The sequence below is a fragment of the Falco peregrinus genome, chromosome 12, assembly GCF_023634155.1.
Source record: "Falco peregrinus isolate bFalPer1 chromosome 12, bFalPer1.pri, whole genome shotgun sequence".
Lineage (NCBI taxonomy): Eukaryota > Metazoa > Chordata > Aves > Falconiformes > Falconidae > Falco > Falco peregrinus.
Genome location: NC_073732.1, coordinates 19,400,142 through 19,425,874, shown reverse-complemented (window position 1 = coordinate 19,425,874; position 25,733 = coordinate 19,400,142). Strand labels below are relative to the sequence as shown.

Sequence of the window (25,733 nt, the reverse complement as noted above, 5' to 3'; positions counted from 1 at the left end):
GTGGTCGGAAAAGCAGTGGGGAGAGCGGGTGTGCACAGCCTCTTAACCCCTTGGAAGCTTTCTGGAGAGGGGTGCTTTGGCTTAGCTGTTCTCTGGCTTTTGCAGCACATCCCAGAGAGCATCCCATTTGGGGAGGAGGATGCACGGCTGTGCGTGAGGGACAGGGCTCTGCTATGACGGTGGAGTGTCTGTGTCCACGTGGTGTTCGCGGTGGCATTGTGGCATCGTGGTGGCATCACGAGGGGAGTGTCGGCTTCTCCACATTTAACGACCCCGAGTGCTGCAGCAATGCATGAGCAATATTGCAGAACGTTATTCGGTGCCCAAAGAAGGTTTCACAACTGCTGCAGCTGGTTTGCAGCCCAGCCAGCCGGCTGCAGGGAAGACAATGTATGTGCCGGCCCCTCCATGCCTCCGTGCAGATCTCACTTTGGCAGCTGCCCTGCTGGGACACTGCCCACCAGCCTGCCCGAGGAGGTAATGTCTGGCAGCAAAGGGCGCAGCCGGTGGGGAGCCGTAAAACCTGAACCTGCTGCAGCTGTGAGCCTCAGCCCTGGCATGGGCACTGGGGGCTGGGGGTTGCAGTCCTGCTCCTGGCCCTATGGGACAAGCAGAGCTGCCTGTGCTTGGCTAGATCGCAGGATGGGTGGAGAAAAATGGAGCATTTCCCTAAAAAGAATCATCTGACTGTGCCTCACCCCACTCCGTAGGGATGCACCCCTCCAGACGCGAGCAGTGTTTTGGTGCTTACTGCGGGGAAGCAGCCCTTGGCTCCCCCATGGCTTTAGCAACCCAAATGCCTCTGACGGTCTGGGCTTAACCACCCTCCCTAGGGCCAGAACATCCCCCCTGTGATTTTTGCCTTCAGGAGCCCGTGGAAGGAGCAGGAGGACCACAGCCACCTGCTTTCCTGGTGCTCGCCTGAGGCTCACCACCAGCTTTTCCTGCCGGGAACACCTGCCGTGTGGTGGGGGCCAGAGCCCAGCGCTGACGAGCCCCATGTAATAAATAACAACAGTAAAAATAGTTATCACTTAAATAGTGCTTTACATCCTCGGGATGCTGTAAAACCCCAACTGTTTAATCACAAGCCGCTCTCTTGATGTTTGCAGTGAACTGAAATTTTTGGTGTCGGAGGAAAATGTGTTTTCTGGTGCCAAGAGCTACACAGGCTGTGTCAGCAGCTCTGCCGGGGAGCAGGATGAGGCCACATCGGAGGCAATTAAGGCTCAGGTGTTGCACCGGTATGGTAGGTCAGAGGGACTCAGCCCATGGCCAGAGGCTGTTTCAGAGTCCCTGACACCCAACCCTGCTGTCCTTGCGCCACCACTTTGCAGCTGCCTTCAAAACTCCTGACATTTTGGGACTTGCTATATTTAACCAGGCAGATAGTTTAGCTGTGGCCAGGAGCCCGCCGCTGACAGTGATGGCTATGGGGAGTGGCAGCGGGCAGCCCCCGCCGCGCTGGGGGCCAGCGGTGCCATTTCTGCCAGGCAGAGCCCACCCCCCCCCTTCCCAATTAGGGGTGCTGCTAATTTTACACAAGCTGCTGCCACCAAGTAGGAGCGCTTTAAAATATCCAGCCAAAGTGTCTTTGGTGAGAGCCGAGTGTCAAACACGAAGTCTCTGGTCCCTGACATTTGGGGGCAAGGAGAGCTGTACCCCGCTGCAAGCTGGGATGGGCACATTTGGGAGAGGAGGATTTTCTTTGGATCGGTGTTTTCCAGAGCTTGGGGACGGAGAGGGAGGTTTCTTTAATCAACATGAAAACCATCTCTGATTTCATTTTAAAGCATGCTAAAACATTTCATTCGACCTGATGCAAAGCGCTGCATTTCATTTTGTGTTTTAATTAATTTTGTGATCCTTTAATTAGGCTAATTTCAAAGAAAAAAAAATGTTTCTCTCCAAACTGGAAGTCAAAACATTTTGAAGATCTTTTCTGCCTCTGAAAAGCTGCTTAAAAGCATTAGACACTCTGCTGTCTTTCTAGAAACCCAGGCTAATTTCTGCCTTTACAGGGTTTCCAAATGCCTTGGGAGTTCAGCCTAAGGAGTGCTGTAGAAAAGGGCGCTTGTTCCTCAGAAATGAGCGCTGCTGCCCGTGATCCTGTGGTGAAAGGGGAGAGGGTCTCATCTCAGACTCTTCCTGCTCCTGAAAAAATTCAGGGCACTGGTAGGTACAGAGGCGGCTGGAGCCCGGCACTGGACGGTGTCCCCCTGACTCTAATCAGTTGGGGAAACTCCAGCAACGGCAAAATCTGACACTGCCCGAGTTGTTACTCAGAGGACACAGCGCAGGACCCGGGATCAGCTTCTTGAGCTGTTCCCTTCTGAAGAGGCGTTTGTGGCCCCGTATTGCTCAGCTGCTGCAGTGGGCTGTGAGTTTGGGACGAGTCTGCCCGGAGAGCCGCCGGCTCGGGACCCGGAGGGCTGCACCACTGCCAGCTCCAGCTTCAAGCCCCACAAGTGCACAAGACCATCTGACAGTTTCTCAGATCTTAGTTCTGCTTTAATGCATCGCCTTTTCTAGTCAGTTAACAGAAGAGGATCACAGGCTTTAAAATATATACATGTTTACACAGTATCATAACCAGTAAATCCCACTCTGAGGTCCCGTGGGTTTCCCAGAGCCGTCTGGGCACACCTGCCTCGATGTATTCCTACGTATAGAGGCAGAAACCCCCTTATTTTAAGAGAAGTGTTACAAATTTCAGTGGACTGCTGTAGCTGCAGCACAGGCTCAGGGGACAGGTGCTGAGCTGCTGCTCTCGTGCTGCCCCTCGGCACACAGGAATCGCCAGTGCCAGTACGGAGGAGGTCTTCAGACCACGATGAGCCTGAAGTGAGGGAACTGCTCATATCCTGATGGCCAGCAGAGCTTGGGCTCGGCAGGACTTCACCAGAAGAGTCCCCTGCCCTGTACGGGTCACCCTGGGATACTGCTCCCTGCTCCGTGCTCTGCTGAGGCAGCTCCAGCCCCCTCGAGGTGCTTCAGAAGCTCATGCTGGGTCTCGTCTTCTCAGGCACCAGGGGCTGGAGGCATCCAGCTGCCTGATGCCCACGTAAGGGAGCACGGGCTCACACAGGTGCAGCAAGACACAACCTCCAGTTCCGCCGTACCCATAGCTCCCTTTTAAAAATCTGCAGGAGACATCCTGGGGTGGGAGGGCACCTGGGTGATGCTAAACCCATGAGATGAAGGGAGATTTTGGCAAACTGAAGAGTTTTGGGGGAATTTAGCAACACCCTCACCCCCAGTGGAGGTTATCACAAGGCTGGCAAGGTAGGATATTGCTTTTTCTAGATCCTTTGCTCATTTTTCAGGTATATTATTAATTTTATATGTTTATAATTGGATTGCCAACTATCAATCCAGTTTTGCATCGGGCAAAAAAGTCTCGTTGGGGCACTGGGAGTGTGGGCGATGTTTGACCACTGCTGTATATTGCTTTTCGTACGCGGTGTTGAAAGAGGAACAGGGACCAGAGACACCAGCTGCTTTTGGGACGTTTTACACTTCGTTAGCAGGTGGAGGGCTGCCTTGGCAGGAGGTGACTTTACGCCGTGCGCAGCGTGGCAGGGGTGTGCAAATGAACGCCAGGCCACTGCGCCCGCAGAGCGGTGCTGTGCTGTGCTGAGCTGAACCCGCGCCCCTGGGCTGGCTCAGCTGGTGGGAGCGTTTCCCTGTGCCACTGACCTGCTCCCAGCCAGTCCCCGGAGGCTTTTCTCCATATTCTTATTCCTGGGTGTATTTTCTCTGCTCAGATGATTAGAAGTCAGCACTCAGAGGCTCTCAGAACAAACCACTTTCCCTGAGATGGCATTTGCATTTGAAAGGCAGGGTGGCTGTTCCAGGGACTTTGCTATTTCACACACTTCTTCTGTAGAGTCTCCCGGCTCAGTTCTCGCAGTGCTTAATTTGGGGCTCCGTGCTCTGATCCCAGCAACCTGCATCTGGCTGGAAGCCAGCCTTAATTGTCCTGTCTTGGGGTGCTTGGGAGAGCCGTCTAGCTCCAGTACAAATTACAGTGCTCGGAGGACGGCTGTAATTTCTGTCCTGCTGCCCCCTGTTCCTGGGAGCTCTCCTGGCAATCAGCAAATGATCCGCTCCCGCCCAGTGTGAGATTTTGATTAGTAAGAGGCTGGCATAACAGCCGAGAGGTGCCTGCATGTGTGCCAGGCTGCACGCGTTATTCCCCCGCTGCACCGGGGCTCTTGCTGCCGCAGCTTTGGGGCACGGGTAAGCGTGCCCTGTGCTGTGCCAGAGCGCACGCTGGCACCTCACCTTTGGTACGGTGGGGTGAGGAGCTCCTGCCGACCAGCCTCCCGTGCCACCCCAGCAGGGTGCTCGCAGCCCTGCCCTCCCTACAGGACTGGGCACGGTCCCCATGGGGCAGGTTTGGTGGTGCCAGCAGGGCTTTGGTGGCACAGCGCTGCAATCCAGCCCTGCCTGCCGCCTCGCGTCATCGCACGTGGATTTTTATGGCTGGAAGTTGGGCTTTGTTTGCCTAGAAATCCAGGCAGCTTTGCAGGAGTGTGACTTAGGACCCCAGATGTGTGGGCGAGATGGGAAATTGCTTATGCTCACACCTATATATGTGTGTGCGAGTTGGGATGTGCTTGGAAACGCATGCTTTTATCAGCCATGCCTACTTCTGGAGATACCTGGTTAATTTATCAACTGAGAAGCTCCATCTCGCTAAAAGTCTCATTTCCATATTCTTTCCAGATGGTCAAGATGCCACAGAGACAGTTTCTAAGTAAATAACTTGCTGCTTCACACAACCTACCGCCAGCCTCCCAGCTAGCTGCCCCAGATGGCTGGAGAGTCCGAGACGGTACCTGGGTCGTGAAAGGAAGCACCAAGTCGCATGAATAATAGAAATGGTGCGGCTGCGGCGGGGTTGAGCAAAACTCCCTGCTCGCAGCTCCGGAGCTGGGCAGAAGAGCTGCTTCTTCCCCACACATGGGTCTGTCCTGGTGGGCCGGTGCTCTGTGGCACCGGGGAGGAGGATGCTCGGCAGTGGGTGCCGCATCCCCGGGCAGCGGGTGGCTGCGCTGGGTGCTGCTGTGCCAGGCTCGGTGGCCACGCAGAGCCCCCACTCCCTGCAGCGCGGTTTTCCTTCCACCACCACCTGATCGCCAGTTCAGACCCAAAGGTTAAAAGCGTTTAATTATGCTGATGCTTTCCCAGCGGATTAAACAAGAGGATAAATAGACTACAGCGTGTTATTTTGGATTTGATTTTGTTTTTTAAACAAGGGAAGGGAGGCAGGAGGCTGCGGCTCCTTGGCAGCTGTCACACGTTTCGCTTTTGATGGTGTCAGTTGTGTCTGTTAGGAGGTGTTTCTCTTGCCACTGTCAGCATTTTCCGGGGGAGTCTGAATTCATTGATACAGTCTGTTTGCTGTCCACATATTCACAGTTCATGTGTTACATTTTACATAAAGTAAACTTAGCAAGGGGAAAACTAATTCTGCAATTCTTCAAAGCTAATGCACAGTAAATATATTCTGACACTGACAGGTATTTCTTATTAAATAGCTCTGAACTGCAGTACTAGGTTTTGCTTAAGTGGCATTATTCTCCCCGAGCAAAGACAGTTCATTTATTAGTCATTCTGAAAACCAAATAACAAATATTATTCTCTAAGCAAACTAAACAAACCATTTAAAAGGGGCCTGTCTGAAATGATTAAAGTACAGTGTCTGAAAAGCAGCTGACATTTTAGTGCCAAAATACCATATGGAGGCTCAAGTGCTTTATTAACATCCTTTGACCTAAGCTGCAAAATCTCCCGACACCTTTGAGCATGGCGGAGCAGCCTTCCTGCGTGCAAGGGGAGAGCGCAGAGGCAAATCTTGCTGCCAGTTCTTAAGATGTCATTTTGGCACACTGAGGAGCGAGGTGCAATAATTGAGTGGCTGGATGCGAGCAGGTTTTTTTGATTTCTGCCAGAGATATGCTATAAAATAATTCAGCAAAGCTGAAAGCGCGGGCTTTCCATTTATGCCATAAAAAATAAATATATAGTGTTTATCTTGCCTTCTTACAGCTCTCTTTTTCTCTTAACTAAATATTTCCTTTCTTCTGAGCATCAGACATTATTTCTAGCTTTCAGGCATGCAAAATAAAAGAGTGTTTGCACTTATATATGTTTATTTATGGTCTACATGGGGCTGCCTTCGTGTATCCCCAGCTCTGCTCTGAAGATTTCCTTCACAAGCAGGAAAACAATTTTGTACTGCAGGTCAGACAGAAAAACTGATACCACTGTTTACACATCTCCACTCACTGGAGAAGCTTATTAAGCCACAGTGGGGTAAGAAAAGGCCGTTCATCCATAGCAGGACGATAGAGATATGGGCAAGTGTTCGTGCGGACACCGTGCCAGGCACTGGTGGGAAGGGCCCCGGGAGCACTGGGAGCTGCTGGGTGCCAGGAGGAGATGCTCACCAAAGGAGCCACTGGAGTGACCTGTTATAAATCGTTTGGTCAATTGCTCTCAGCCTGTTCTGTGCACAAAATGCTTGCGATCTGACTTTGGGATTTTTTTATTTTTTAAACAAATGTTTTCATTATTCATAGGAATTCATCAGATAGTGAGAGCGAGTAAGTTTTAGCCTGAGGTTTGTTCATGAAACATCTCCTGCAAGCACGTCCTCGCCGGCTCTGAAAGCAGGGCAGCTTGAGTTGGCAAGGACAAAAATAATATAGAAGTTATGTGCAGAGTTTAATAAAAAACGAGCAGATACTGAGCTGATGTATGTTATTAACTTGCTTCTCTGGGATTAGGTAGGTCTGGGTAAACGAGGAGGTATTGGTGCAGGTATGCTTTCTTTCAGTGTTGTCCTAGTGACAGGAGATTACGCGCCGTCGGGGAGTAGCCTGATGACATTACATCACCAGGGTAACGATGTACATGCTGATGTCATTTGGTCAGGTCCAGAGTTTCTGGCAGGAGCTGACATTTCTTCCCCCGTTAGCATCCCGGGGCTGCCGAGCCTGTTCCCAGGCACGCCGTCCATCGGCGCGCTCCTCTCCCTGCCACTGAGCGGGTGAGCCCTGCAGTTGTCCCCTCCTTGCAGGCAGGAGCACGCAGGTAGCATTTCCATAGCTGGCACCAGCAAGCGCTGGAAGGTATCAGGAGCACTCAAAGTTCCTCTGTGGACAGATGAAATGGTTCAATATGATGCTTTAAATAGCTCCTCTTCGGAGAGAAAGAGAGAGAGGGTCAAAAAGGCACATCGGCCATAGCATTGATGTTGCGTAGTCATCGCCGAGTGATGATACGAGCAGCAGATACGTTTTGTGCTTTCAAAGACACCACTGCCAGTAATGTGCGTGAGGGAAAATGAAAGCTGCTATGTTCTTGCAGCTCGGTAAGGGGCAGCTATGCGATACGGGTGGATATAATTGGGGTCTGGGGGAAGCGGGGCGGAATGGGCTCTGGAAAGCAGCCTGCACCCCTGGTCCTGCTGCCACCTTTCCACGGTGGTGCCAAGTCCCCGTGGCTGCTTTCCCTTCCCGCAGGCGGGTGGCGAGTTGCAGGTGAAGTGCTGGCGAGAGGCGCTGGAACAGCCTCAGCACCCACCAGCGCTGGGAAGAAACAACTTCGTTAATCTGACATCGAGAGCAAATGTTGCTAATGAGGAGCCCAGGCTTTGGTAACCATGGCAATTTATGTTCCTGAAAATGCGAAACAAAGTCGGAGAAGGGGCCAATCCTGCTACCCTCTCTGCTCCTATGCGTTTTGCAGTGCTGGGGGTTGCTGGAGGAGTACCAGATCCAGCAGCAGCCGTGAGGAGGGCAGAAAGCAGGTGAGCAGTAGCAGCTCGGGGGGCTCATCCCCCTCCCCACTGCTCACAGGAGCCCATCCAGCTGCCAAACCGCCGCCCTGCTGCTGCCTGCTGGACGGCAGGCTGAGCCCCCTCCAGCCCCGCGCAGGGCAGAGCCTTCGGCCGGTGCCAGCGTTGCTTTGGCCGTGGCCCCCCAGCTGGGGAAAGGCAGCGTGCTGTCACACAGGCTGCGGCACCGCTGGCTCGTGCTGCACGGCTGCCTCTGCCAAGTGGCAATTCGCTGTTTGCTCCTCAAACTGTGTCTCTAGGGCCAGCTGGGCTCCCTATAAATTTTTATAGAAAATATAAAATGACATCTGGAAGCCTGTGGCAGATAAGCTCTCATTCCTCCTGTAAGTGGGGAAGAGCATTGCCCTCTTAATTTTTCACAAATGTTGTTGTCACAAGCTCGATGGAGAGAAAGAAATAGTAATTGGGTATCCTGGCTGCTGTTCCAGCTGCAGAGCCATCACTAGCTCTACTTTTTTTTTTTGGAACCGAACACGGACTCCAGCCTGTGCAATAGCCATAGAGCCATTTGCAGCCCCCAGCACAGATACAAGAGCTAAATCTCGATGCACTGAGCCTAAAGCAAAGCCAGGGTTTGGAGAAAAAGCATCATTTCCCAGGAGAAGACCAGTCTTGGTTTGATGAGCAGATGCACCTGGGTGCTCCCCTGGGTGTTGGGGATCCCACACAGGTACCCTTAGAGGAACCATAAGTCCAGGGTTTGCTCATTCCCCCTGGGTAGCCAGTGGAGGAGGAGTGGACATAGAGAAGTGCTTCAGATGATGAGGCTTAAGGGAGATCTGCTGGTAAGCAAAAGTGTCCACCGCAAGGAGGGGCTTTGCCGTAATTAAACTGCAGCAGGGCCGCTGGTGCGGAAACCTGACAGGGTGTGGGGGGATTATTTCAACTGGGGAATGCGGCAAGATGCTACGGAGCTGTCAGGTCAGTCAGAGATATCTGTCCGAGGAGGCAGCAGACGCCGGCGATGGCAGCGGGGAGCACAGGCAGGGCCACGTGCTGCTGAGGAGCGGCAGACGGAGACCGGGGTACATCACCGTGAGGGAACAAGGCTGTTAGACGAGGCAGGGAAACGAAAATAGGCAAATAGTAAAAAATAGTAAAGCAACACGAGCGACAACCTACGCAGGTTTGTAAATGGAGAGAAGCTTAGAAAGCAGATGCATTAAGATCCACAAAAAAAACCCACCAACCCGAGGCTTTGACAGAGCCGAGGTTTCCGACACGCCGCAGGATGAGGAGCATCTGCTGCGCTGGTGCGTTACTTAGAAGATTTTTCAAAGGCACCAGGAGTCAGGAGGGGGTTGCACGATGCCTGCGGAGATGTGCCCCCCGCCTGCAGGACCAAGGTCTTCCTTCTCAAAGGGCTCTGACGACCCCTCTCCCTGCAGGCAGGCCTGGCTGGCCAGGAATTTGTTTTTTCCCTGCTTGCCTCAGTCCCCTCCAGCAGCTCCGCTCAGTTTCTCTGCCCACCGCTCTTGGCAGGATCAGGACCCTGTTTCCCCATCTCTCCTGCCCCTCTCTAACCTCACTCGTGTTTATAAGCTCCAGGAGACCAGCTCTGGTGGAACAACTTGGGTTTTTTAAATTTTCTTCTCTTTGATGAAGTCAGGGTCTAGGAAGCCCTCAAGGACTGCCTCAAAGGAAGTGTTAGGTTTATGTGCAGAATGAGGCAAAAAAATAATAATCTCATTTTACTCTCTTTGGAGCAAGAATTGTCCTCTCTCTGCTCAGCTCCCCTCCTTCTCCATGGCTGGGAAGAGAGGAAAAGCATCCTGTCACTGCCACCATGCATTCCCAGAGTCTGCGGGTGTTATTTCCTGGAAGCGTGGTGCATCCTCAGACCTGCAAATGCCCCAGGATCCTTCAGGATTCTAAGTTCTAAGAAGTCACTGCAAGAGCTCCCGGGACCTGGGAGTGGGTCTCACCCCATGCGGGGGCTGCCCTGGCCCCTGGTTCGGCTTCGCCTGTCAGTGCTCTGTGCCTAATGCCCACCCACCCCCCAGTAACCCAGGCACGACCGCTTTGGCCAGGTGGGTGGGTGGCTTTGCCAGGACGTGCCTCCTGTGATCTGCTACCTTTGCTGCCGTGTGATACCATTATTGGTCCTCTGTGGGTGGGGAGGTTTTGGGGGGTGACTGATTATTTTTGACTTTTTACAAATTCCCATCCACCAGGGTGCCCTGCATCAGCCCACCAGCACCACCTGCAAAAGCAGGGATCTAGCATTTTGTTCTGGGACCTGAAGAAGGGATGCAGGAGGAAGAGGGGAAGGAGGAGAAGGCTCCAAGGTGAAGCATCAAGGCAGAGGAAGGATCAGGAAAAGACCTCAGTGGGAGGAGGAAAGCAGGAAGGGAAGGCAAGGAGACCTGGGCTTCAGCTGCAGCTCAGTAGGGCTTTTAGAGATGAAAGCTCCCGGGCTGGATACATGCTGTCCTGCCACTTGGCCAGATAAACAGCAAGGCTTCCAAAAAAGCGTAAGCAGAGCTAGGGTGTGTGAATGCCCAGCCTGAGAGCAGGCGCTGTGAGCAGCCACCTGCCCTGTTTACATCTCGATGCATCACCATCCATCTCACGCAGCTTATGGTGAGGCTGTAAAGGGGCATTTGCTGACAAGTATCCCATCGCCTGCAGGGATCCGGTGGCCATAGCAATTACCAGTGCTACTGGGGTGCTTCTGCCTGCCAAGGCTGGGGTCCCCCCTTCCCGCGTGCAGGCTGCCTGCGCCAGGGAATGCTGCCCCAGCCCAGTGCATTCCTTACACTTGCTATCTGAGCACACATTTTGGCAAGACGTTCGGCTTCACCGTGACTCAGGGAGCTGACAGCTCTCAAGTACATCCCAAGGATGAATAAGAAGCGACAGAGCAGGTAGCGATTTCTTGCAGTCAGCCGGAGTCTCTGCGAAGATGGTCTCAAAACTGTCTCGCTGCCTTAGTGGCCAGAGGACGCCTGTCACGGCCACTTGACCTGCAGGCAGATGGTTACTGTCTGTCTAACACTGTCTTTTGGGGCTTGATAGGCACTTTTAAAATGCAGATAGATGGTGAGCCCTGGCTGGGGAAGGAGGCAGCGCTCAGCAGCTGAACGCCGGCATTAGGATGTGCAGGGCAAGTTGCTGGAGAGTGCGGTGTGTGGCTTCTATCAGGGGGCAACTTGGTAGCCCCCATCTGTGTTGTGCAAGCCCAAGGTTGGCAGGGCAAAGTCAGAAGGGTTTGTGGAGCTGGATGGAAGAGCAGGAGTGTGTCATGGGGCTGATGTCATCCACCTGTGATGTCACCACTGTCTTCTCTGATAGAGCACTTCCAGTGATAGTGGAGCTTCTGCAGCCTGTCTGCCAGCCTGGCACTTGCTCTGTACAGCGTAATTAAGCAAATATATTAATAGAATGGGAGCTGGGGCCTGGGTAATGTTCTTCTGTGACAGACAAATGCAGAGACAAAGCAGACACTTACTTCAGAAGTACTGCAGGATGCATTAACGGGCACAAACTCGCATCCCATTAGTGCCATTGCTGTTAGGCAATGCCGAATCATTTGCATTTTAAACAAAGCTCCCAGATCAGCTCCAGTCCAGGACCAGCTCCAGGAAAACTGCAAGGCTGTGTCTGTACTGGGGGTGGTCCAGGAATACCCTGCTAAAGAAAACAAACGTTGCATGGGCTCAGCTTTTGTACTGTTTGCAAAGCCACCCCTGCAGAGGTGACGCAGGATGGGAATAAGAGCGTGGAAGATGCTGGCAGGGCTCATCTCTGCCAGTCTCTCCCAGGGCAGTGGTGTTGGTCCAAGCTGATGCTCCCTCCTGGCCCACAGCCGTGCCCGTGCTCAGGTAGCCCATCAGTGACTTAAATGTGGCCCATGGGGTGGCTCAGCAGGGAAGGACCCTGCCAGCCCCATCTGCGGGGACAACTCCTGCACATCTGCATCACTTACAAGAACATCCTGCCCATCTCTGCTGAAACAGCTCTGCAAGCCCTGAAACTGCCAGTTTCCCATCCCTGGCCTTACATGACGGTCTTAACAAATTATGGCATAAGTATACCAGGGGAGGGAAGGCGGCTTTCACAAAAGATTGGGAATGTGATAAAGCAGGAGACATTTTTTTCATCAAGAGGGAGATCTATTCATTTGAGCGGACAGTGTGGCAGAAACAAGCCATTTGGAGGCATGGGGAGGGGAGGAGTGGGGTACCGCAGACAAAAACCGAAGGGCTAATTGTGTAAAGCTGGTGAGGAGACGCCTTGGTCTGAGCCACCAGTGTGCTAATGGGGAGGTTGCTTAGCTACGGTGGCGGTGATGGTACCTCAGCCGCCCCAGGAAGGGAGGGAGTGCTGAGCATAAACAGAGGAGGAAGGAGGGTCATTAAAGTGTTCCCTAAAGATGCTTAACTAGTGGTGGTGGGAGGAAATAAATAAGGAGGAGAAGTTGGTCTGAGTGCCAGGGAGGAAGCCGAGCTGTCAGGAAGATGGCTTGTTTGCTGCTAGAAGCCGTCTCTTGTCACTAATTTTGACTGGAGACTTTCGCCTAGCATGGTTTCTCCAGCTATCAGGCATCCCTGCCTTTATCTTCTCTCTGCCACTTTCTCGTTCAATTCCTTCCTGATGAAGGTGAAGGCTGGGGAGCTCTGGTGTGTGGGACTGGAAGCGGGGCCAAGTGCCACCCCAGTATGGCCTGGAGAGCCTGTGGCTGGGAGCACATGTGCCACCCCTTCACGTGCTCCTCAAGCTTTGCGGGAAGCAGCCAGATGGCTTTGCCACCTGCCCTCTATCAGCAAACATCACCCAAACTGACCGGAGCCTGAAGCCTGTGGTTTACCTTAACAGGGAATCGCTAACAAAGCTTTGCCTCTGTCCTGGTCCCGTCCGGCGCTCGGCAGTGGGCAGGGAGAAAATCACGGCAAGTGGCACTGACAGCACCAGCCCTAAACAACAGTTAGGAGGAGAATTATTTTAATGAATACATTTCCTTTCAATTGTATGCGAATAGCGAGATCCCATTAGAATGGGGAAGCAATTAGAGCTAATAAAGATGAACGCGCAGCACTGGGTGCATGTGGAATAACAAACAGCGAACAAAGGATTCAGGAGAGAACTGACTCTAATCCAAATAAATGAGCATTGATGAAAGGGAAAGCAGCTTGGGTCTCCTGCCGTGAGACACGCTTCCTCCCCGCCGGCTCCCTGCCGCATGTCACCTCACCGTGGCAGGGAAAGTCACGCTGGGGGCCAGGTGCAGAGGCGGACGGTCAGTGGGACAGTCCCTGCCTGCAGCCGGCCAGCCCGGGAAGCATTGGAGTGGTGGCCATGGTCCCTGGGGAGCATCCCACAGGATTTTGCATGAAGGTGGCAAACGGCCCCAGCCGCGGTAAGGGCTCAGAGGTGTTTGGCAAGGCTGGAGTGGAGAGAAGGTGCTGGACTGGGAGGGTGGAGGCAGCGCATCAACTCCTGCCGTTTCCCATCTTGCATTTGATTATTGGTGGCGATCACCCGCCAAAATTAACAAGCCTGGTCACAACTGGCACGTGACTAGCCCGAAATCTTCAGTGCTATGGCGAGGTGGAGTGTGAAGGAAATAACAGCCTCTTCACAATGGTGTATTTACACAGTAGGCTCACAGGAAAATTGGGTGAACTGATAATTACCCAAGGATATTATTGGCTTTGGCAGAGTTAATAATAATTAGTACTCTTCCTTTTCCAGGCTCCTTACAGGAGAGACCTTTTATAATCCGCAGAATACAAAGAACCCAAACCACTAAGAGCTGCTTCCACATGTGGCCTGGGGGAAAAAACACCCCGAGTCTTTCTGCTGGCAGACTCCAAGGGTGAAAATCACCCAAAAGACACTGGGGAGCCACAGTGGGAAATAATAATAGTGGTAGTAATAATAATAACAACAACAATAACAATAATGACTACGGTAAACAATTTCCTGTATTCGAAAAAAAAATCTTGTGTTGTGACTGCATTTTCCCTAGTCTATCTAGCACAGTCGAGCCAGCGATAAATCCAGCCCTGACACTTGACAGACTTCCAGACCGGTGTGGGATGCTGGAAACTGCCCTGCTGTTCCTCTCCTGGTGCTGGCAGCTCCTGGTTTGCTTTCTAGCTGCTGCTCTCAGTGGCAGCACAGCACTTTCTCTTCCCAGAAAGCAGATAGCTGTCACCTCCTGCTGCATTCCCCATCCTTGCAGTGTCTCCACACCTCTGTGAGCCCCCGGTGCCTGCGAGCCAGCAGCTCTGCACCACAAAGCACCCCGGGGCTTATGTGCCATGGCCGCTGCACCTGAGCTTGGGGCTGAGCACCCAGCCTGCTCGCCAGCACCATGCAGGACACAGCCCTCCCCCCTGCCCACCAGCCTGCTCTGCCTGCTGCTGCCCCCCTGGGAACAGCCTTTTCTGGGTCAATGCCGCTTGACAGTTTGGGTTAAATGGGGTGAAATTGTTTTGAGACATGCTGGAAGAGGAGTGTCCTCCCCCAGCCCACAGCCTCCTGGCTTGCTGCTGCCTGGGGGAGAAAGGCGCCGTGGGGAGAGAGGGATCAGCCAGGTGATATGTACTCAGAATTGATGTGTGTGATCAGCCGTGCGAGCCCACCGCCAGCACTGGATGCCGGAAGGGATGGCAAAGGAGGGTGCCCAGACTCTGCACAGACATCCAGCCTCCATCCAGCTCAGCCTACAAGAGCAACCACCTCCCCCTGGGTCCCTCGCCTCCAAACTGAGCCCAAATCTCAGCAGCTTGTTAGACATCCCTAAGAAGCAGTTGCCTGTCACTCCCGCAGCTCCACCTCTCATCCCTGTTACTGAAATAACCTCCTCCCCGCTCCTGCCCCACCACACATCCCTGCCTGCTCCGCACCATTGTAGAGACCCTCGGTGCCGCCCCGGGTGCTGCCCTCGCTGCCCTCACCCCCTGCCTGCAGCAACCACTTCCCCACCGTGTAGGACGCTGGCTGCTTCTCCCGCTATGGGCAACCTTCAAACACTCAGAAATCACCAGTGAAATCCCCCCGTGCCCCAAGCTGGCCCATAAATCACGGCATTATAAAAATAAAACAGTTTTGTGCGTGCATGCACATTTCAGGTTGCCTTTTAAACCTGAACTTGTTTCTCACACGTTGGCAGAAGAACAGAGGGGAGTTGGAGTCAAAAGGCAAGCTTGAAAAATAAACGCATACTTCTCTCTTGCTGCTCATGAAGGGCTCCCAGAGGAAAACAGAGAAAAACAGGGCAGGAAGAGGCCCCGGAGGGGTCAGTGTGCCCGTTCCCCAAAGCAAGAGCAAGCTCTTCCCCACAGGCATCAGGCTAGCTTGAGCCTAGAGACTGGGGCGATGGGAGTACCTCCTTGGTGCCCACGGTCCCTTGCTTCCACTGCCTCCCGATTTTCCCCTTTCTCCCTTTTTCTTCCCCTTTTCCCCTGCTTCCTTGTGGCCTCATGCTCACCCCCCTGCGCCTGTCCTGTGTCTCTGCAAAGGCTGCATCACTGCCGTGGTGCCATGGGGACATCCCCACTTGTGCTGAGCCCTGCCCTAGCTGTGCCATGTGCTCTCTGCCCCTGCGTGAGCCACCCAAGGAAGAGACTGAAAGTTGTGCTGTCTTAAGCCATAGTTTAACATAATTAGACATCCTGGCTTGAGGGCAGTAATTACTTTTATAATCCTTAAACATATTTTGAAAAAAAAAAATAATTGCCTCCCAATTCAATACCTTTCAAAAATCCTTTTAAAAGGCACTGCCTTCTTCAAACACAACTCAGCCAACAGTAATTACAATAAATTATTCCAAGTTCTAAAAAAAAAATATAGAAATTAATCTATGTGCACAAACTGCTAAGCATTCCTTGTTTATCCTTCCCTCCTGCCAGCCGGGTGCTTCCCGCTCCCTGGCTGCAGCCCTGCCCCTCGCTCACACCCCAGCCCGCTGCCCACGCTGCCCGACAAGGGGTCCCGTCCTGGGGACCCCACAAAGCAGCTGCCTGCCCTTGCCCAGCCCCGGGAGATGTGCTTAAAGCTCATCACATCACAGCTAGGCTAGAGGCAACAGCAACCAGCTGTAGCCGGGGCTTTTCTGTCTTAGCTGCTTTTCAGAGCACAGCCACGGGCAGGCATCACGGAATTTACCAGCTTTTTAGGCAGAGCTTTGCTCTGAACTGCAAAGCAAAGGTGGTACAAGCGCTGACCGATACATTTGATCCTCAGCTGGGATAAATAAGGCATAATTCTGCTCAAGTCAAAGGCAAGAGCATGATTCACAGCAGCTGAGAATCTGGCCAACAGTGTCAGCGGCACGACAATAGCGTAATGTTTTCATTATGCATTGTTTTTTTCCAAATACTTAAAAAATTATCTAGGACTTACTCACACATCCAGTAATAGTTACCAGTCTTGAGTGTTTAGGCAAAGGTTTCTTGAGACAGCAACAGGATTGTAAAAGATTTAGCCATCGCCTCTCCTGCTCCATGCACTTCTATCACTTCTGCTCTCCTCCTCCTCCATGTACACAGTCCAGTAACCTCTTCCTGACAATCTCCAGATCCACAAAATTGCTCACTTGGAATTTTGCAGTAAATAGAAAATTGCTTTGCTCCTTTCTCTTAGGACAGCACAGAAAATGAATCCAAATGAAAAAGCAAGTAGTGTGTATCTGGTAGACATAAACAGCGCAAGAAAGCAATTCTGCTTTTCAGCCCTGCTGCAGAGCAAATGACCTTGGAAATAATAAAGCCTTGGGGCCTGAGCACGAGCGGCATGAGCCTTTATTTGGGGAAAGGCTGGAAAGCAAAACCTGGAGGGATGGATATGGTGATGTGCAAGTCCCCACCAGCTGAAGTGTCTGCACTTGGGTCCACAGCTTGTGGCAGAAGGGGGAAAGAGCTGATTAGCCCTTTCCGCCCGTACCCAGTGCTCCTGGGGCTCTTTGCCCAGACCATCTTCCTCTCCCCCACCAGCTGCTCGTGGTGTGCTACCCCTGGGTTCAGAACGCCTTTCCCCAGGTGGGGTGGCAGGTCGATGCCATGTGGCCAGGGGCAAGCAGCCCTCCCCACCCCAAATTCAGTCACCCCCGCAAACATTTGCAAATGATGAAAACATGGCGAGGAGATCAGGGCTCATTCGCAGCCAAGGGAGGGAGGACAGGCTAAATTTATAACTAATAATTCTAATTACACGTCAAACCACTGCACCAAAACACGACCAAATAGAAAGCATCTGTCGAGCCCCTGGCTCAGCTCCGCGCCGGCACATCGCAGCCCGCAGCATCACCCACGGTCACCCGTGGTACCTGGCAGCTGGAGCCCCACTGGTGCCCGTCACTCCTCCACGGAGGGGTCAGGGGAGGAGTGAGGAGGAAGAAGGAGAGCTTGGAGCTGAGCGTGGTTTATGTCAAAGGGAAAAGCTGCTTTGGCTGCTGGACCTGCCAAGGGACTGGTACCACCCTGAGCGCCAGGCATTGCTGCTGAGCCGCTGCCACCGCGCAGCTCTGGCTGTACCGGGTCCAGCAGGCACTGCCAGTGCCAGCACCGGCATGCTGGGCACGTCATTGTGTGCTGCAAGCAGGGAAAGTGGTGTTGGGGGGGGCTGGGTTTTTTTTTCTTTCTACATTTTTTCCTAGAAATGTCAGAGAAAGGAGAGGAAAGGAAAGGAAAGGAAAGGAAAGGAAAGGAAAGGAAAGGAAAGGAAAGGAAAGGAAAGGAAAGGAAAGGAAAGGAAAGGAAAGGAAAGGAAAGGAAAGGAAAGGAAAGGAAAGGAAAGGAAAGGAAAGGAAAGGAAAAACAAAAGAAAAAGAATAAAAGAATAAAAATATATAAATACATATATTAAAAAAAAGTCTGTGGAGGCAGCCAGCAGAAAAGATGTGTTTAAAAACACAGGATCCTGGAAAACAGCAATGGGGCAAGGAGTGCGTGCTCTGCTTGGCACAGTTTGCCTGGTGCCAAGGGCACCGTGTCTGCCCATGCCACGAGAGGGACAGTGGCTCCGCAGGGCAGCGCGTGGGTCCCGGGGGCAGCTTCTCACCACCGCAACTCCCCCAGCGCTGCTTTGCCGACCCATCTATCCCATACAAGGGACTGAAACTGGTTGGTAATTTCAAGAAAGGCTGTTGATCTGAAATAATCCAAATAGTCGCTCCGTTACGGCTGCTTGTCGCGGCCCGGTGCTGCCGGGCAGAGCGAGGGGCCGGAGGGCTGGCTGCGGGACGGCCGAGCCAGAGCAGCCCGGCTGCGAGGAAGCGGCAGGCTTAGGTTTCACCAGCCTTGGAAGGGGCAAAGCAGTTAGCCACAGGGTCTAGACAGCTGAGAAATGCCCCGCTGACCTATTCGTGGATCTCCCGGAGTGGAGTCTCCCTAAATCTCAGAGCTTGTTAACTCAGTTCCAGTTTTATTTTGTAGCAAACTATTTAATCTGAGCTTCGGAGGTACAATTGCCCCTGCAAAAAGCAGTGAAACGATGAGGGGGGGAGAGGGAAAAGTAAATCCCACCTGTTTCCTGTTTTTATTTCCCCCACCCCCCACCTTTCTTTATTTTTTTAGTGTTCCCTGGTTATTTGGGAGCTCCTGCAGCTTGTCCAGAAATACCTCTGCTAGTTCAGTGGCATTTTGGAGCCCAGGAATTTAAGGAGGGCTTAGAAATTCCTAACGCAGCTTTCAGCTGGTTAAACGTGGGTGAAGGTGGCTCACTGCCTTTTCAGTCAGCATTTCTGCCATCCTCCGTGTCTGCCTCCCCCTCTCCTGACCTCCCACTTGTTCCCACCGTGCCCAGGGGACCTGGTACCCAGCTTTTCCTCTCCTGCCCGATGTCCACAGGTGTAGCACAGACATTTGGTGCACACGTGTGGTGGTGGCGGTGAGGTCCGAATGCTCTCTCAGACAAATCCGATGGGCAGCACCTGCAGACTTCTGCGTCTCTGCTGGGAGTTTTGGGGGCAAATTTCCAGATTTCCACTGTGGGGGAGAAATCCCTGGCTGCAGGACTGTTTTGAAGACATCAGTTGGGAGATAGAGGCTTCATCGGATTTCTCTCAGGGTCCACTGGCATCTCTGGGACGCTGCTTTATTGCCCATTGTCTGTTGGGAGCTGCACTCATTTTGGGAGAGGGATTTCCCAAGCTCTGCACATCTCAGTAAGAAGCAGCCAAATTTCCCCGTTAGAAAGATTCCCTGAGAAAACGATCAGGATGGAAAGGCACCCCATGAAAGCAGGTATCCACCTTCCCTGCAACAGCCGGCTATACCTCAGCTGGCTGGCTTAGCAACGCGGCAAGAAAAATGTTTGCGAGATGCTGCCCCGCTACCTAGAAACCTGTATACATCTCCGATATGATCTGTACCGCTCGCCTTACAATAAACCAATATATTTTAACTACGACCCAAAATGTTGCTAAAAAACCTTTTGAGTAAGTCTCTTTGGTACAATACAGATACGTCAAGGCTGATTGTTATTGTACATGTCAGGGCTGTTGAAGTGCGGGATAAAGAAGGCCATTGTGCTCCCACGGAGGGGACAGCTCAGATGATTAATGACTGCTCCCTCAATTCTCCGAAGAAGAGATGGAAGTCGGATAAGGCCTCCGCTGGCGGTAGGGGCAGAGCACCAGAAGACATACCCGGAGCGGAGAAAAAAAAAAAAGGTCGGGGCTCCGCATGGCAGGGCAGGATCAATAGGTAGCAGCCTGTCGGAGCGCCGGAGCCTGCCGGCTTGGTGCGGGAGCGGGGAGCCACTGCCTACACTGGGGCTTGTGCTTGCTCCTCTCACCTCCTTTGCTATCCCAGGCTTTTTTCTTGCAGCTTTTCTGCCTCGAAAAGTGGCTCTCGGGAAGGCGGATTGTTGTCCATTGAGTAAGACAAATGGCAAAAAGTCAGGGAAATTGCAAATTGATCTTTGCCGAACACACACGGTGACTTTGTTACCTATTTTTTGAGCCTCCGTGCAAATACCTCCTGGTTTAATTCTAAGGCGTGCCAAAGTAAATTACATTTAGTTTGCCTTAAATAAACAATGACTCTTCCAGGAAAGGTTTGTCTCTTCTGGGCACTTGCATCATTTATCATTGCTCCACTGTTTTGAGTTGGCTGCCCTTTTAGGGTGAGATGTCTCTTGGTTTTAGTGTGTGCACAACCATAGAGAGGACAAGGTCTTACCCCAAGAAAAATGTACTGAGAAGATGTCATTAAAGCTAATGAGAGTCCAGGCAGCTGCAGCTCATTAGAGATTGCCTGGGGCCAATTGTAACTGAGACCTTTAAATATACATCATAGTCAAATAAACAACATCATATTCGATCTGCAAAGTCTCTATCAGTTCCTGCCCAGTCCTTATCGCTCAGCTTTACATTTTGCTGAGAAAATGTTCCCTGTTCAATAACAAACCCAGAAGCACAAAAGACCATCGCACTCATGAGCAATGTGCTGAGAAATGGGGGGGGGGGGGGGGGGGGGGGGTCCCTTCTCCTGAAAGCTCCATTTGAAATTAATTGATTGAAAGGTAGGAGACACTCAGGGCTCAAACTGTCCACCCTGCCCACAGGACAGTGTAGAAAACAGGTCAAAGAAGCTGTGAAGATGCTGAAGACAGGCACATTTTAAGCAGCGAGTGAGCAATTATTTTGTTTCTGGTTCCTTTCTTCGGCTTCAGGACATGACTTTACCATAAAAGAAAACGAGAGGTTTCTGACACTACTTTACATTTGTTGTCATTACGAAGCATTTAGTAAGGAATTACAGGTTTACAAGCATGGGGGTTTCCTCCTCAATCAGCAGAGCCCCCAGCAGGGCTTCCCACCGCCCCCTTCCCCGCCCGGGGAAGGAGCCCCCCGGCTCGGCAGTGGGCAGGCCGAGGGCTTCCTCCTGTCCTCACCCCACGTGTGATTATTAAGTTCTTATCGCAATAAGGAGTCACTGACACTGGGCTGCTTTCCAGGGAATGCTGCTCCCTTAATAGGCCATTATATCTCAGTAATAAGAGCTAAACTCTTCTGGGGGCATTTAGTCATAAATTAAGTAAAATAACACCACCGATCCCGCCTTTCTCCCAGCCCTCGCTGAGGGGGGATGATGCTGTGCATGGATCCCCCTCCTCTGCTGGCTTCTTGGGGCTGATGCAGGGGGTGGATAGCACTGCCAGGGTGGTGCAACATCCCATCCCACTGCTGGGGCCATGGCTGGGTGCCCATAAATAATGTAGATAATAATAAAATAAATTGGGGACAGGCAGCGGCTCGGTTCATTGACTCCCAGCCCAAGACCTGGCTCCCAGCTGAGGTCTCTGCACCCTCACTTGACAAAGGGCATCTCCAGTTCTCGTCATGCCGGGGCCTGGGAACAGGCTGGCTCCTGCCTTGGGTATCCATCTGCCTTAGGGAACAGTGCCACAGGCAGGCTAATCCCCATGAAGGGGCCACAATGGCAGCACAGACACCAGCCTCGGTTGGAAATACTGCATTTGGGCAGCTGAATCCCATCTTCTGCAGCTAGAACATGGGGTGGGTGCTGGCCTGAGCGGATCAGACCCAGGTGTTTTCTGGCTGTTCGTTACGGCTTGGCCAGAGAGGCTGCTGAGGCCGAGCTGCACAGACCACACCACCTCCTGGGTACCAAACTCTCGCAGCATCCCAGATAGGACCATGTCCACCATGCCGACCAGGAAGGGTCCCTGCCCCACACCACCCCAAGCCGTGTTTAGCAGAGCTACTGAGACCAGCCCAAAGCTGTGCTAACAATTTCCCATTCTCTGGCATCATTTTATTCCTTACTGTGGACACGGGTACATCATTCCATAGTGCCCTGGGACAGCTGAGCTCGAGGTTGTCACTGCCCACCTGGGGCTGCCACACTCTCTGCATTAGCGGGAATAAAACATAAAACCGTGGGCCCATCTCTGCCCCATCTAGAGAGCTCTGGAACCTGGGACGTGGCAGCCTCCCACCATGGGGGCCTGCAATGTAACCTCCTACCATGGGGGCTTGCAAGGTGGTCTTATAGCATGGGGGCTTGCGAGGTGGCCTCCCACCACAGGAGCTTGCAAGGTGGATGGTGAGCTCTTGCCTTCTTCCTCCTGACGATGCTGAAACGCAGCGCAGATTAGGGCACCAAGCAAGCATGGGACATGGACGGCAGCCCAAGGAAGGAGCATCTCCTGCAGCTACCAGAGAAGGAGCATCATGGGGGTGGGCTGGGGCAGAGCGGCCGTGTCCTGCTCAGAAAAAGGAGCGGTTTGCTGTTTGCTGTTCCTACCAGCTCTGGTTTGCACTGGGGTACCATGACCCCCCAGGGACCGTGACCAGATGAAGATTCTGCTACATCCAGCCTCAGACACTGTGGCAGGCTTCAGCAGAGTTGGGGGTGGAGGGGTTCTGCCAGGGTGCCCAGGGCAGGACCCCCTCCCAATGTCATACCCAGGGCCAACAGAGCTGCCAGCCCACATGGAGCTGTGCAAAATGAGACAGGCATGTGTCTCGGTCCCTGGGAGCAGGGACACTGAGGTTTCTCCTGCTCACGCTGTGACTCCAGCCCTCATTAGAGGGAGGTACAGCTGTGCTGGCCTGGGAAAGCCCCACAGATGCCTGGCTTTTTGGAAACGGAAGTTGCAGCGCTTTGGCTTTGCTTGGCTTTAAAACCAATCTGGTCAAAGCCGTGCAAACCCTTCCGCAAAGACCCCCCCGCTGCCCCAACACAAGGTATATTGATTTAATTTGCACCTGTGCATTTCTTGGCACAGCCCAACCCACAGCAAGCCAGGAGTGAATTCACTTAAGAGAGTTCTGGCACAAAGCTGCCCCAGCTGAGCTAAGCCAGTGTGAAACAACAGGAGTTCAGTAGGTTCAGTGAGGCTGGGCTGTAGCTCCAACCCTGCCCTGAGACAGCAAAAGAGAACAGGAGGTGTTTGGGGTGAAGGGTTTTGCTGCGGGTGATTTGTGTCTCCTTAGAGCAGCTCTTTGCTGCTACGCACAGTGCAAGCTCTGGAGCTGCCTGCCCCCCCTGCCCCCCCTGCTCTACCAGCACCCTGCAGGCAGCGGGATGCTGTGACCCAGCGGGATCCCCCTTCTCCCCTACCTTAGCACAGCCGGGAGCAAGAGTGCCCCAGGAGCTGTCCCACTGCCGACTTCTGCTCGGGCGATGGGGACCTTTAGGCAGGATGCTGATGCTTGTACTTGAGGTTTCGTGCTCGGTTCCTTTCTAAGTCCAATTTTCAATTCCTCATAACTTATGTCATTTGGGCTGGAATTTTCCAGACGTGAGCTCCATACAAAGGTGGCTCTTTCCTTTTTCTTTTCTTTTCTTTTTTTTTTTTTTTTTTTTACCCAAATAAAAGCATTCAGCCAAATGGTCTGGCCATGTCCATTTTCTTCTTTTTTTCTGTTTTAGTAAGCATACAGCGAACACAGACTTTTTCCATTATATATTAAAACTATAGTTACAGAGTCACCTTTCCTGCTGCGGTGTCAGTGGGGAGAGGGCCTCTGGCCGACCGCCGGGGAGCTGGCGTGCAGTGGGGGATGCTGCATCCAACTAAGCTCAGTTTTCCCCAGCTCACCCAAACACTGACCCTCCCCAGGGCCCTTCGAGTGCCCCAGGGAAACCTGAATTATGACACTTTGAGGAAGGCATTTTGCCCAAGAGCAGAGCAATGCCGGTTCCTACTTTGGTATTTGTTTTCCTAAAGCAAGCTGGAAGGGGGGGGTGGGGGGGAGGGCAGCTGCTTTCTAGCCTGAGCCTTGTGTAGGTTCAAGTTCAAACCCCCTTTTCCTCCCAGATCTCTCAAAAGCACTGATTTCTAAGCAGGGCTGGTAAATACGCATTTGCAGATATTTTTGGTGTATTTATGCTGTAGCTCGTCATCATCTCCCCGCTGTGGGGGACTGGTCCCCAGCAGTGAAGGCATCTCATGAGCACCCTCACTTGGAAAGGACAGCCAGCAGTGGGGCAGGCAGCACACGCATCCAATGCTGTGGCAGACTATTTTGCAAGCTCCCCCCTTCCTTCTGGCAGCAAAGGGGTTAAAGCCAGTGGGGCTGGATCCCGGGGGCCACTGGGGGACCATGGCTGTGCAGAATGGGGCAGAAGCAGCTTCCCCTCTCCACCACTGCTCACCACGATGTCACCTCCCTGCCCTCCCTGGGGACGCATTAACGAGCCCATGTGCTAAGGGGGGCAGCAGGGCCAGGCCACCTGACAGGGGTGCCCATGGCTGGGGCTGACAGAAGACCCACGGTGCAGCCCCCACCGTGGACACAGGCCACATCCCAGCTGCCAAAATGCCTCAGAGCAGCCAGCAGGCGAGGCGAGTCACTCTGCTCCCCGTCTCCCTTCAGACACCTGGTGGGAACCTGGAGCCTGCGATGGCCCACGGAAATTCCTGTTACATTTTCCAGGTATGAATCAGACATTTGACAGCTTTGGGGTCGCCCAGGCCAAGACCCAGGTGGAGAAAACATTACTTATTGGTGCTCTTTTTAGGGGTGAGGATGACCACAGGGCATCCCTGCTGTGCCGCTTCCATCCTCATCCCATCCTGCCAGGGAATGCGGGTCCAGCCCACACCCTCATGCAAAAAAGTCCTTTCCTGCAGCTCCTCTCCTCTGCAGAGAAGAAACACACGCAAAGGAGGCTCCTATGTTTCTCCAATTAATGTAATTAAGAGAATTAAACTTTTGGAGAGAGCGAGTTTTTCATTTTCTTTTTATTTGATTAGGGAAATTCCCACTGCGCACTTTGTGCAAATGAAACCCAGGCTCCTTTCCGTTGTTCAGCAGCCCCGGGAGGACACGTTACCTTTCAATCTTGCACGCTAATGTGTTTAGAGTTAAAATCCCCACCCCGCCCCGGGCAACTGAAGGAAGGATCCCGGAGCCTTGATTAAAGCACGGCTTCCTGAGCAAGGACATGCACGTGGAGCTGCGGCTCGTGGTGTGCCCTGCACTGCTAGCAGAGCCCCCATGCAAATACCGGGAGATGCCAGCACATCCTGGGGCTCCCACATTTCTGGCATTTAGTCCAGGATCGTGTAATAAAAGCCAGGGAAAAGCAAGGAAGCCCTGGGGTCGGGCAGCTGGTCCCACACTTGGCTGGAGATTGGTCCTGGCCAGCTTGCCCATGTGAACTCCAGTGCCGTGGCCCCATCAGGTGGTTTACTGCGCAATACTGAAAAGTAATTCTTTTTGTCAGCCTGAATATTAAAAGCTCTTCTCCGCAAGACTGGGTTACTGAAAAATAAAACACAAAGAAAAGTCTTTGTACAATCCTACCACGAGGCTTTGGGAACTTATACTATCCCACAAGCGCTCCAAAATTATGAGCCAGGTCCCCAAAATGAGATAGGCTTAAAAATCAATAAGAATAAAAAAATACATTATGGCTTTTAATTTTTCCTCAGCTTTCTGAGCTTTTTGGGCACACAGGGGACACGTTACACGTTAATGAAAGCTGCTATTCTCATCTAAACACAATTTCAGGTGGTCGTAACTTTGAAAATCACGAGAGACATCACCGGGTCCGTGGCGGGTACAGACCTCGACAGAGAAGAGCAATCAAAAAATTGGGGCAAAACGGCTCTTTTAGCCCCACTGGGGTTTCTCGCAGTTTCTTGCAGCGGAAAGCATATCTAGAGAGAGCCAAACCAGCTCTTTCTTTTTTTTTTTTTTTTTTTTTTCCCCCAGAAAAAATCTGCTGACCCGGAGTCTGGCTTTCCAGTTCCTCCCAATTAACGTAATGAATCGGAGACAGAGCTCCAGGAGCGCAGTCTGGGGTGGGAGGAAACCACAGGACGGCTCGGGAGGCAGTGCAGGGCCGGCGGGGCGCACGGCACAAGTACAGGTGGCCCAAGAGTGGGCTGGAGGTGAGGCTTGGATTTCCAGGCATTTGGCGCCTCTCCAGTA

The 25,733-nt window shown here is 52.6% G+C and overlaps 1 protein-coding gene and 1 long non-coding RNA gene across 2 annotated transcripts in view; both read left to right on the top strand.

The window, feature by feature from the left end:
- SENP5 (SUMO specific peptidase 5) overlaps positions 1-25,733 on the top strand; it is a 125,211-nt gene that overhangs the window by 35,925 nt on the left and 63,553 nt on the right. The gene's annotated exons all lie outside the window — the stretch shown is intronic.
- On the top strand, positions 3,152-6,765 carry LOC114011601 (uncharacterized). The gene is made up of 2 exons (XR_008749426.1): positions 3,152-3,285; positions 4,732-6,765. It is a non-coding gene; the product is annotated as an uncharacterized LOC114011601 (long non-coding RNA).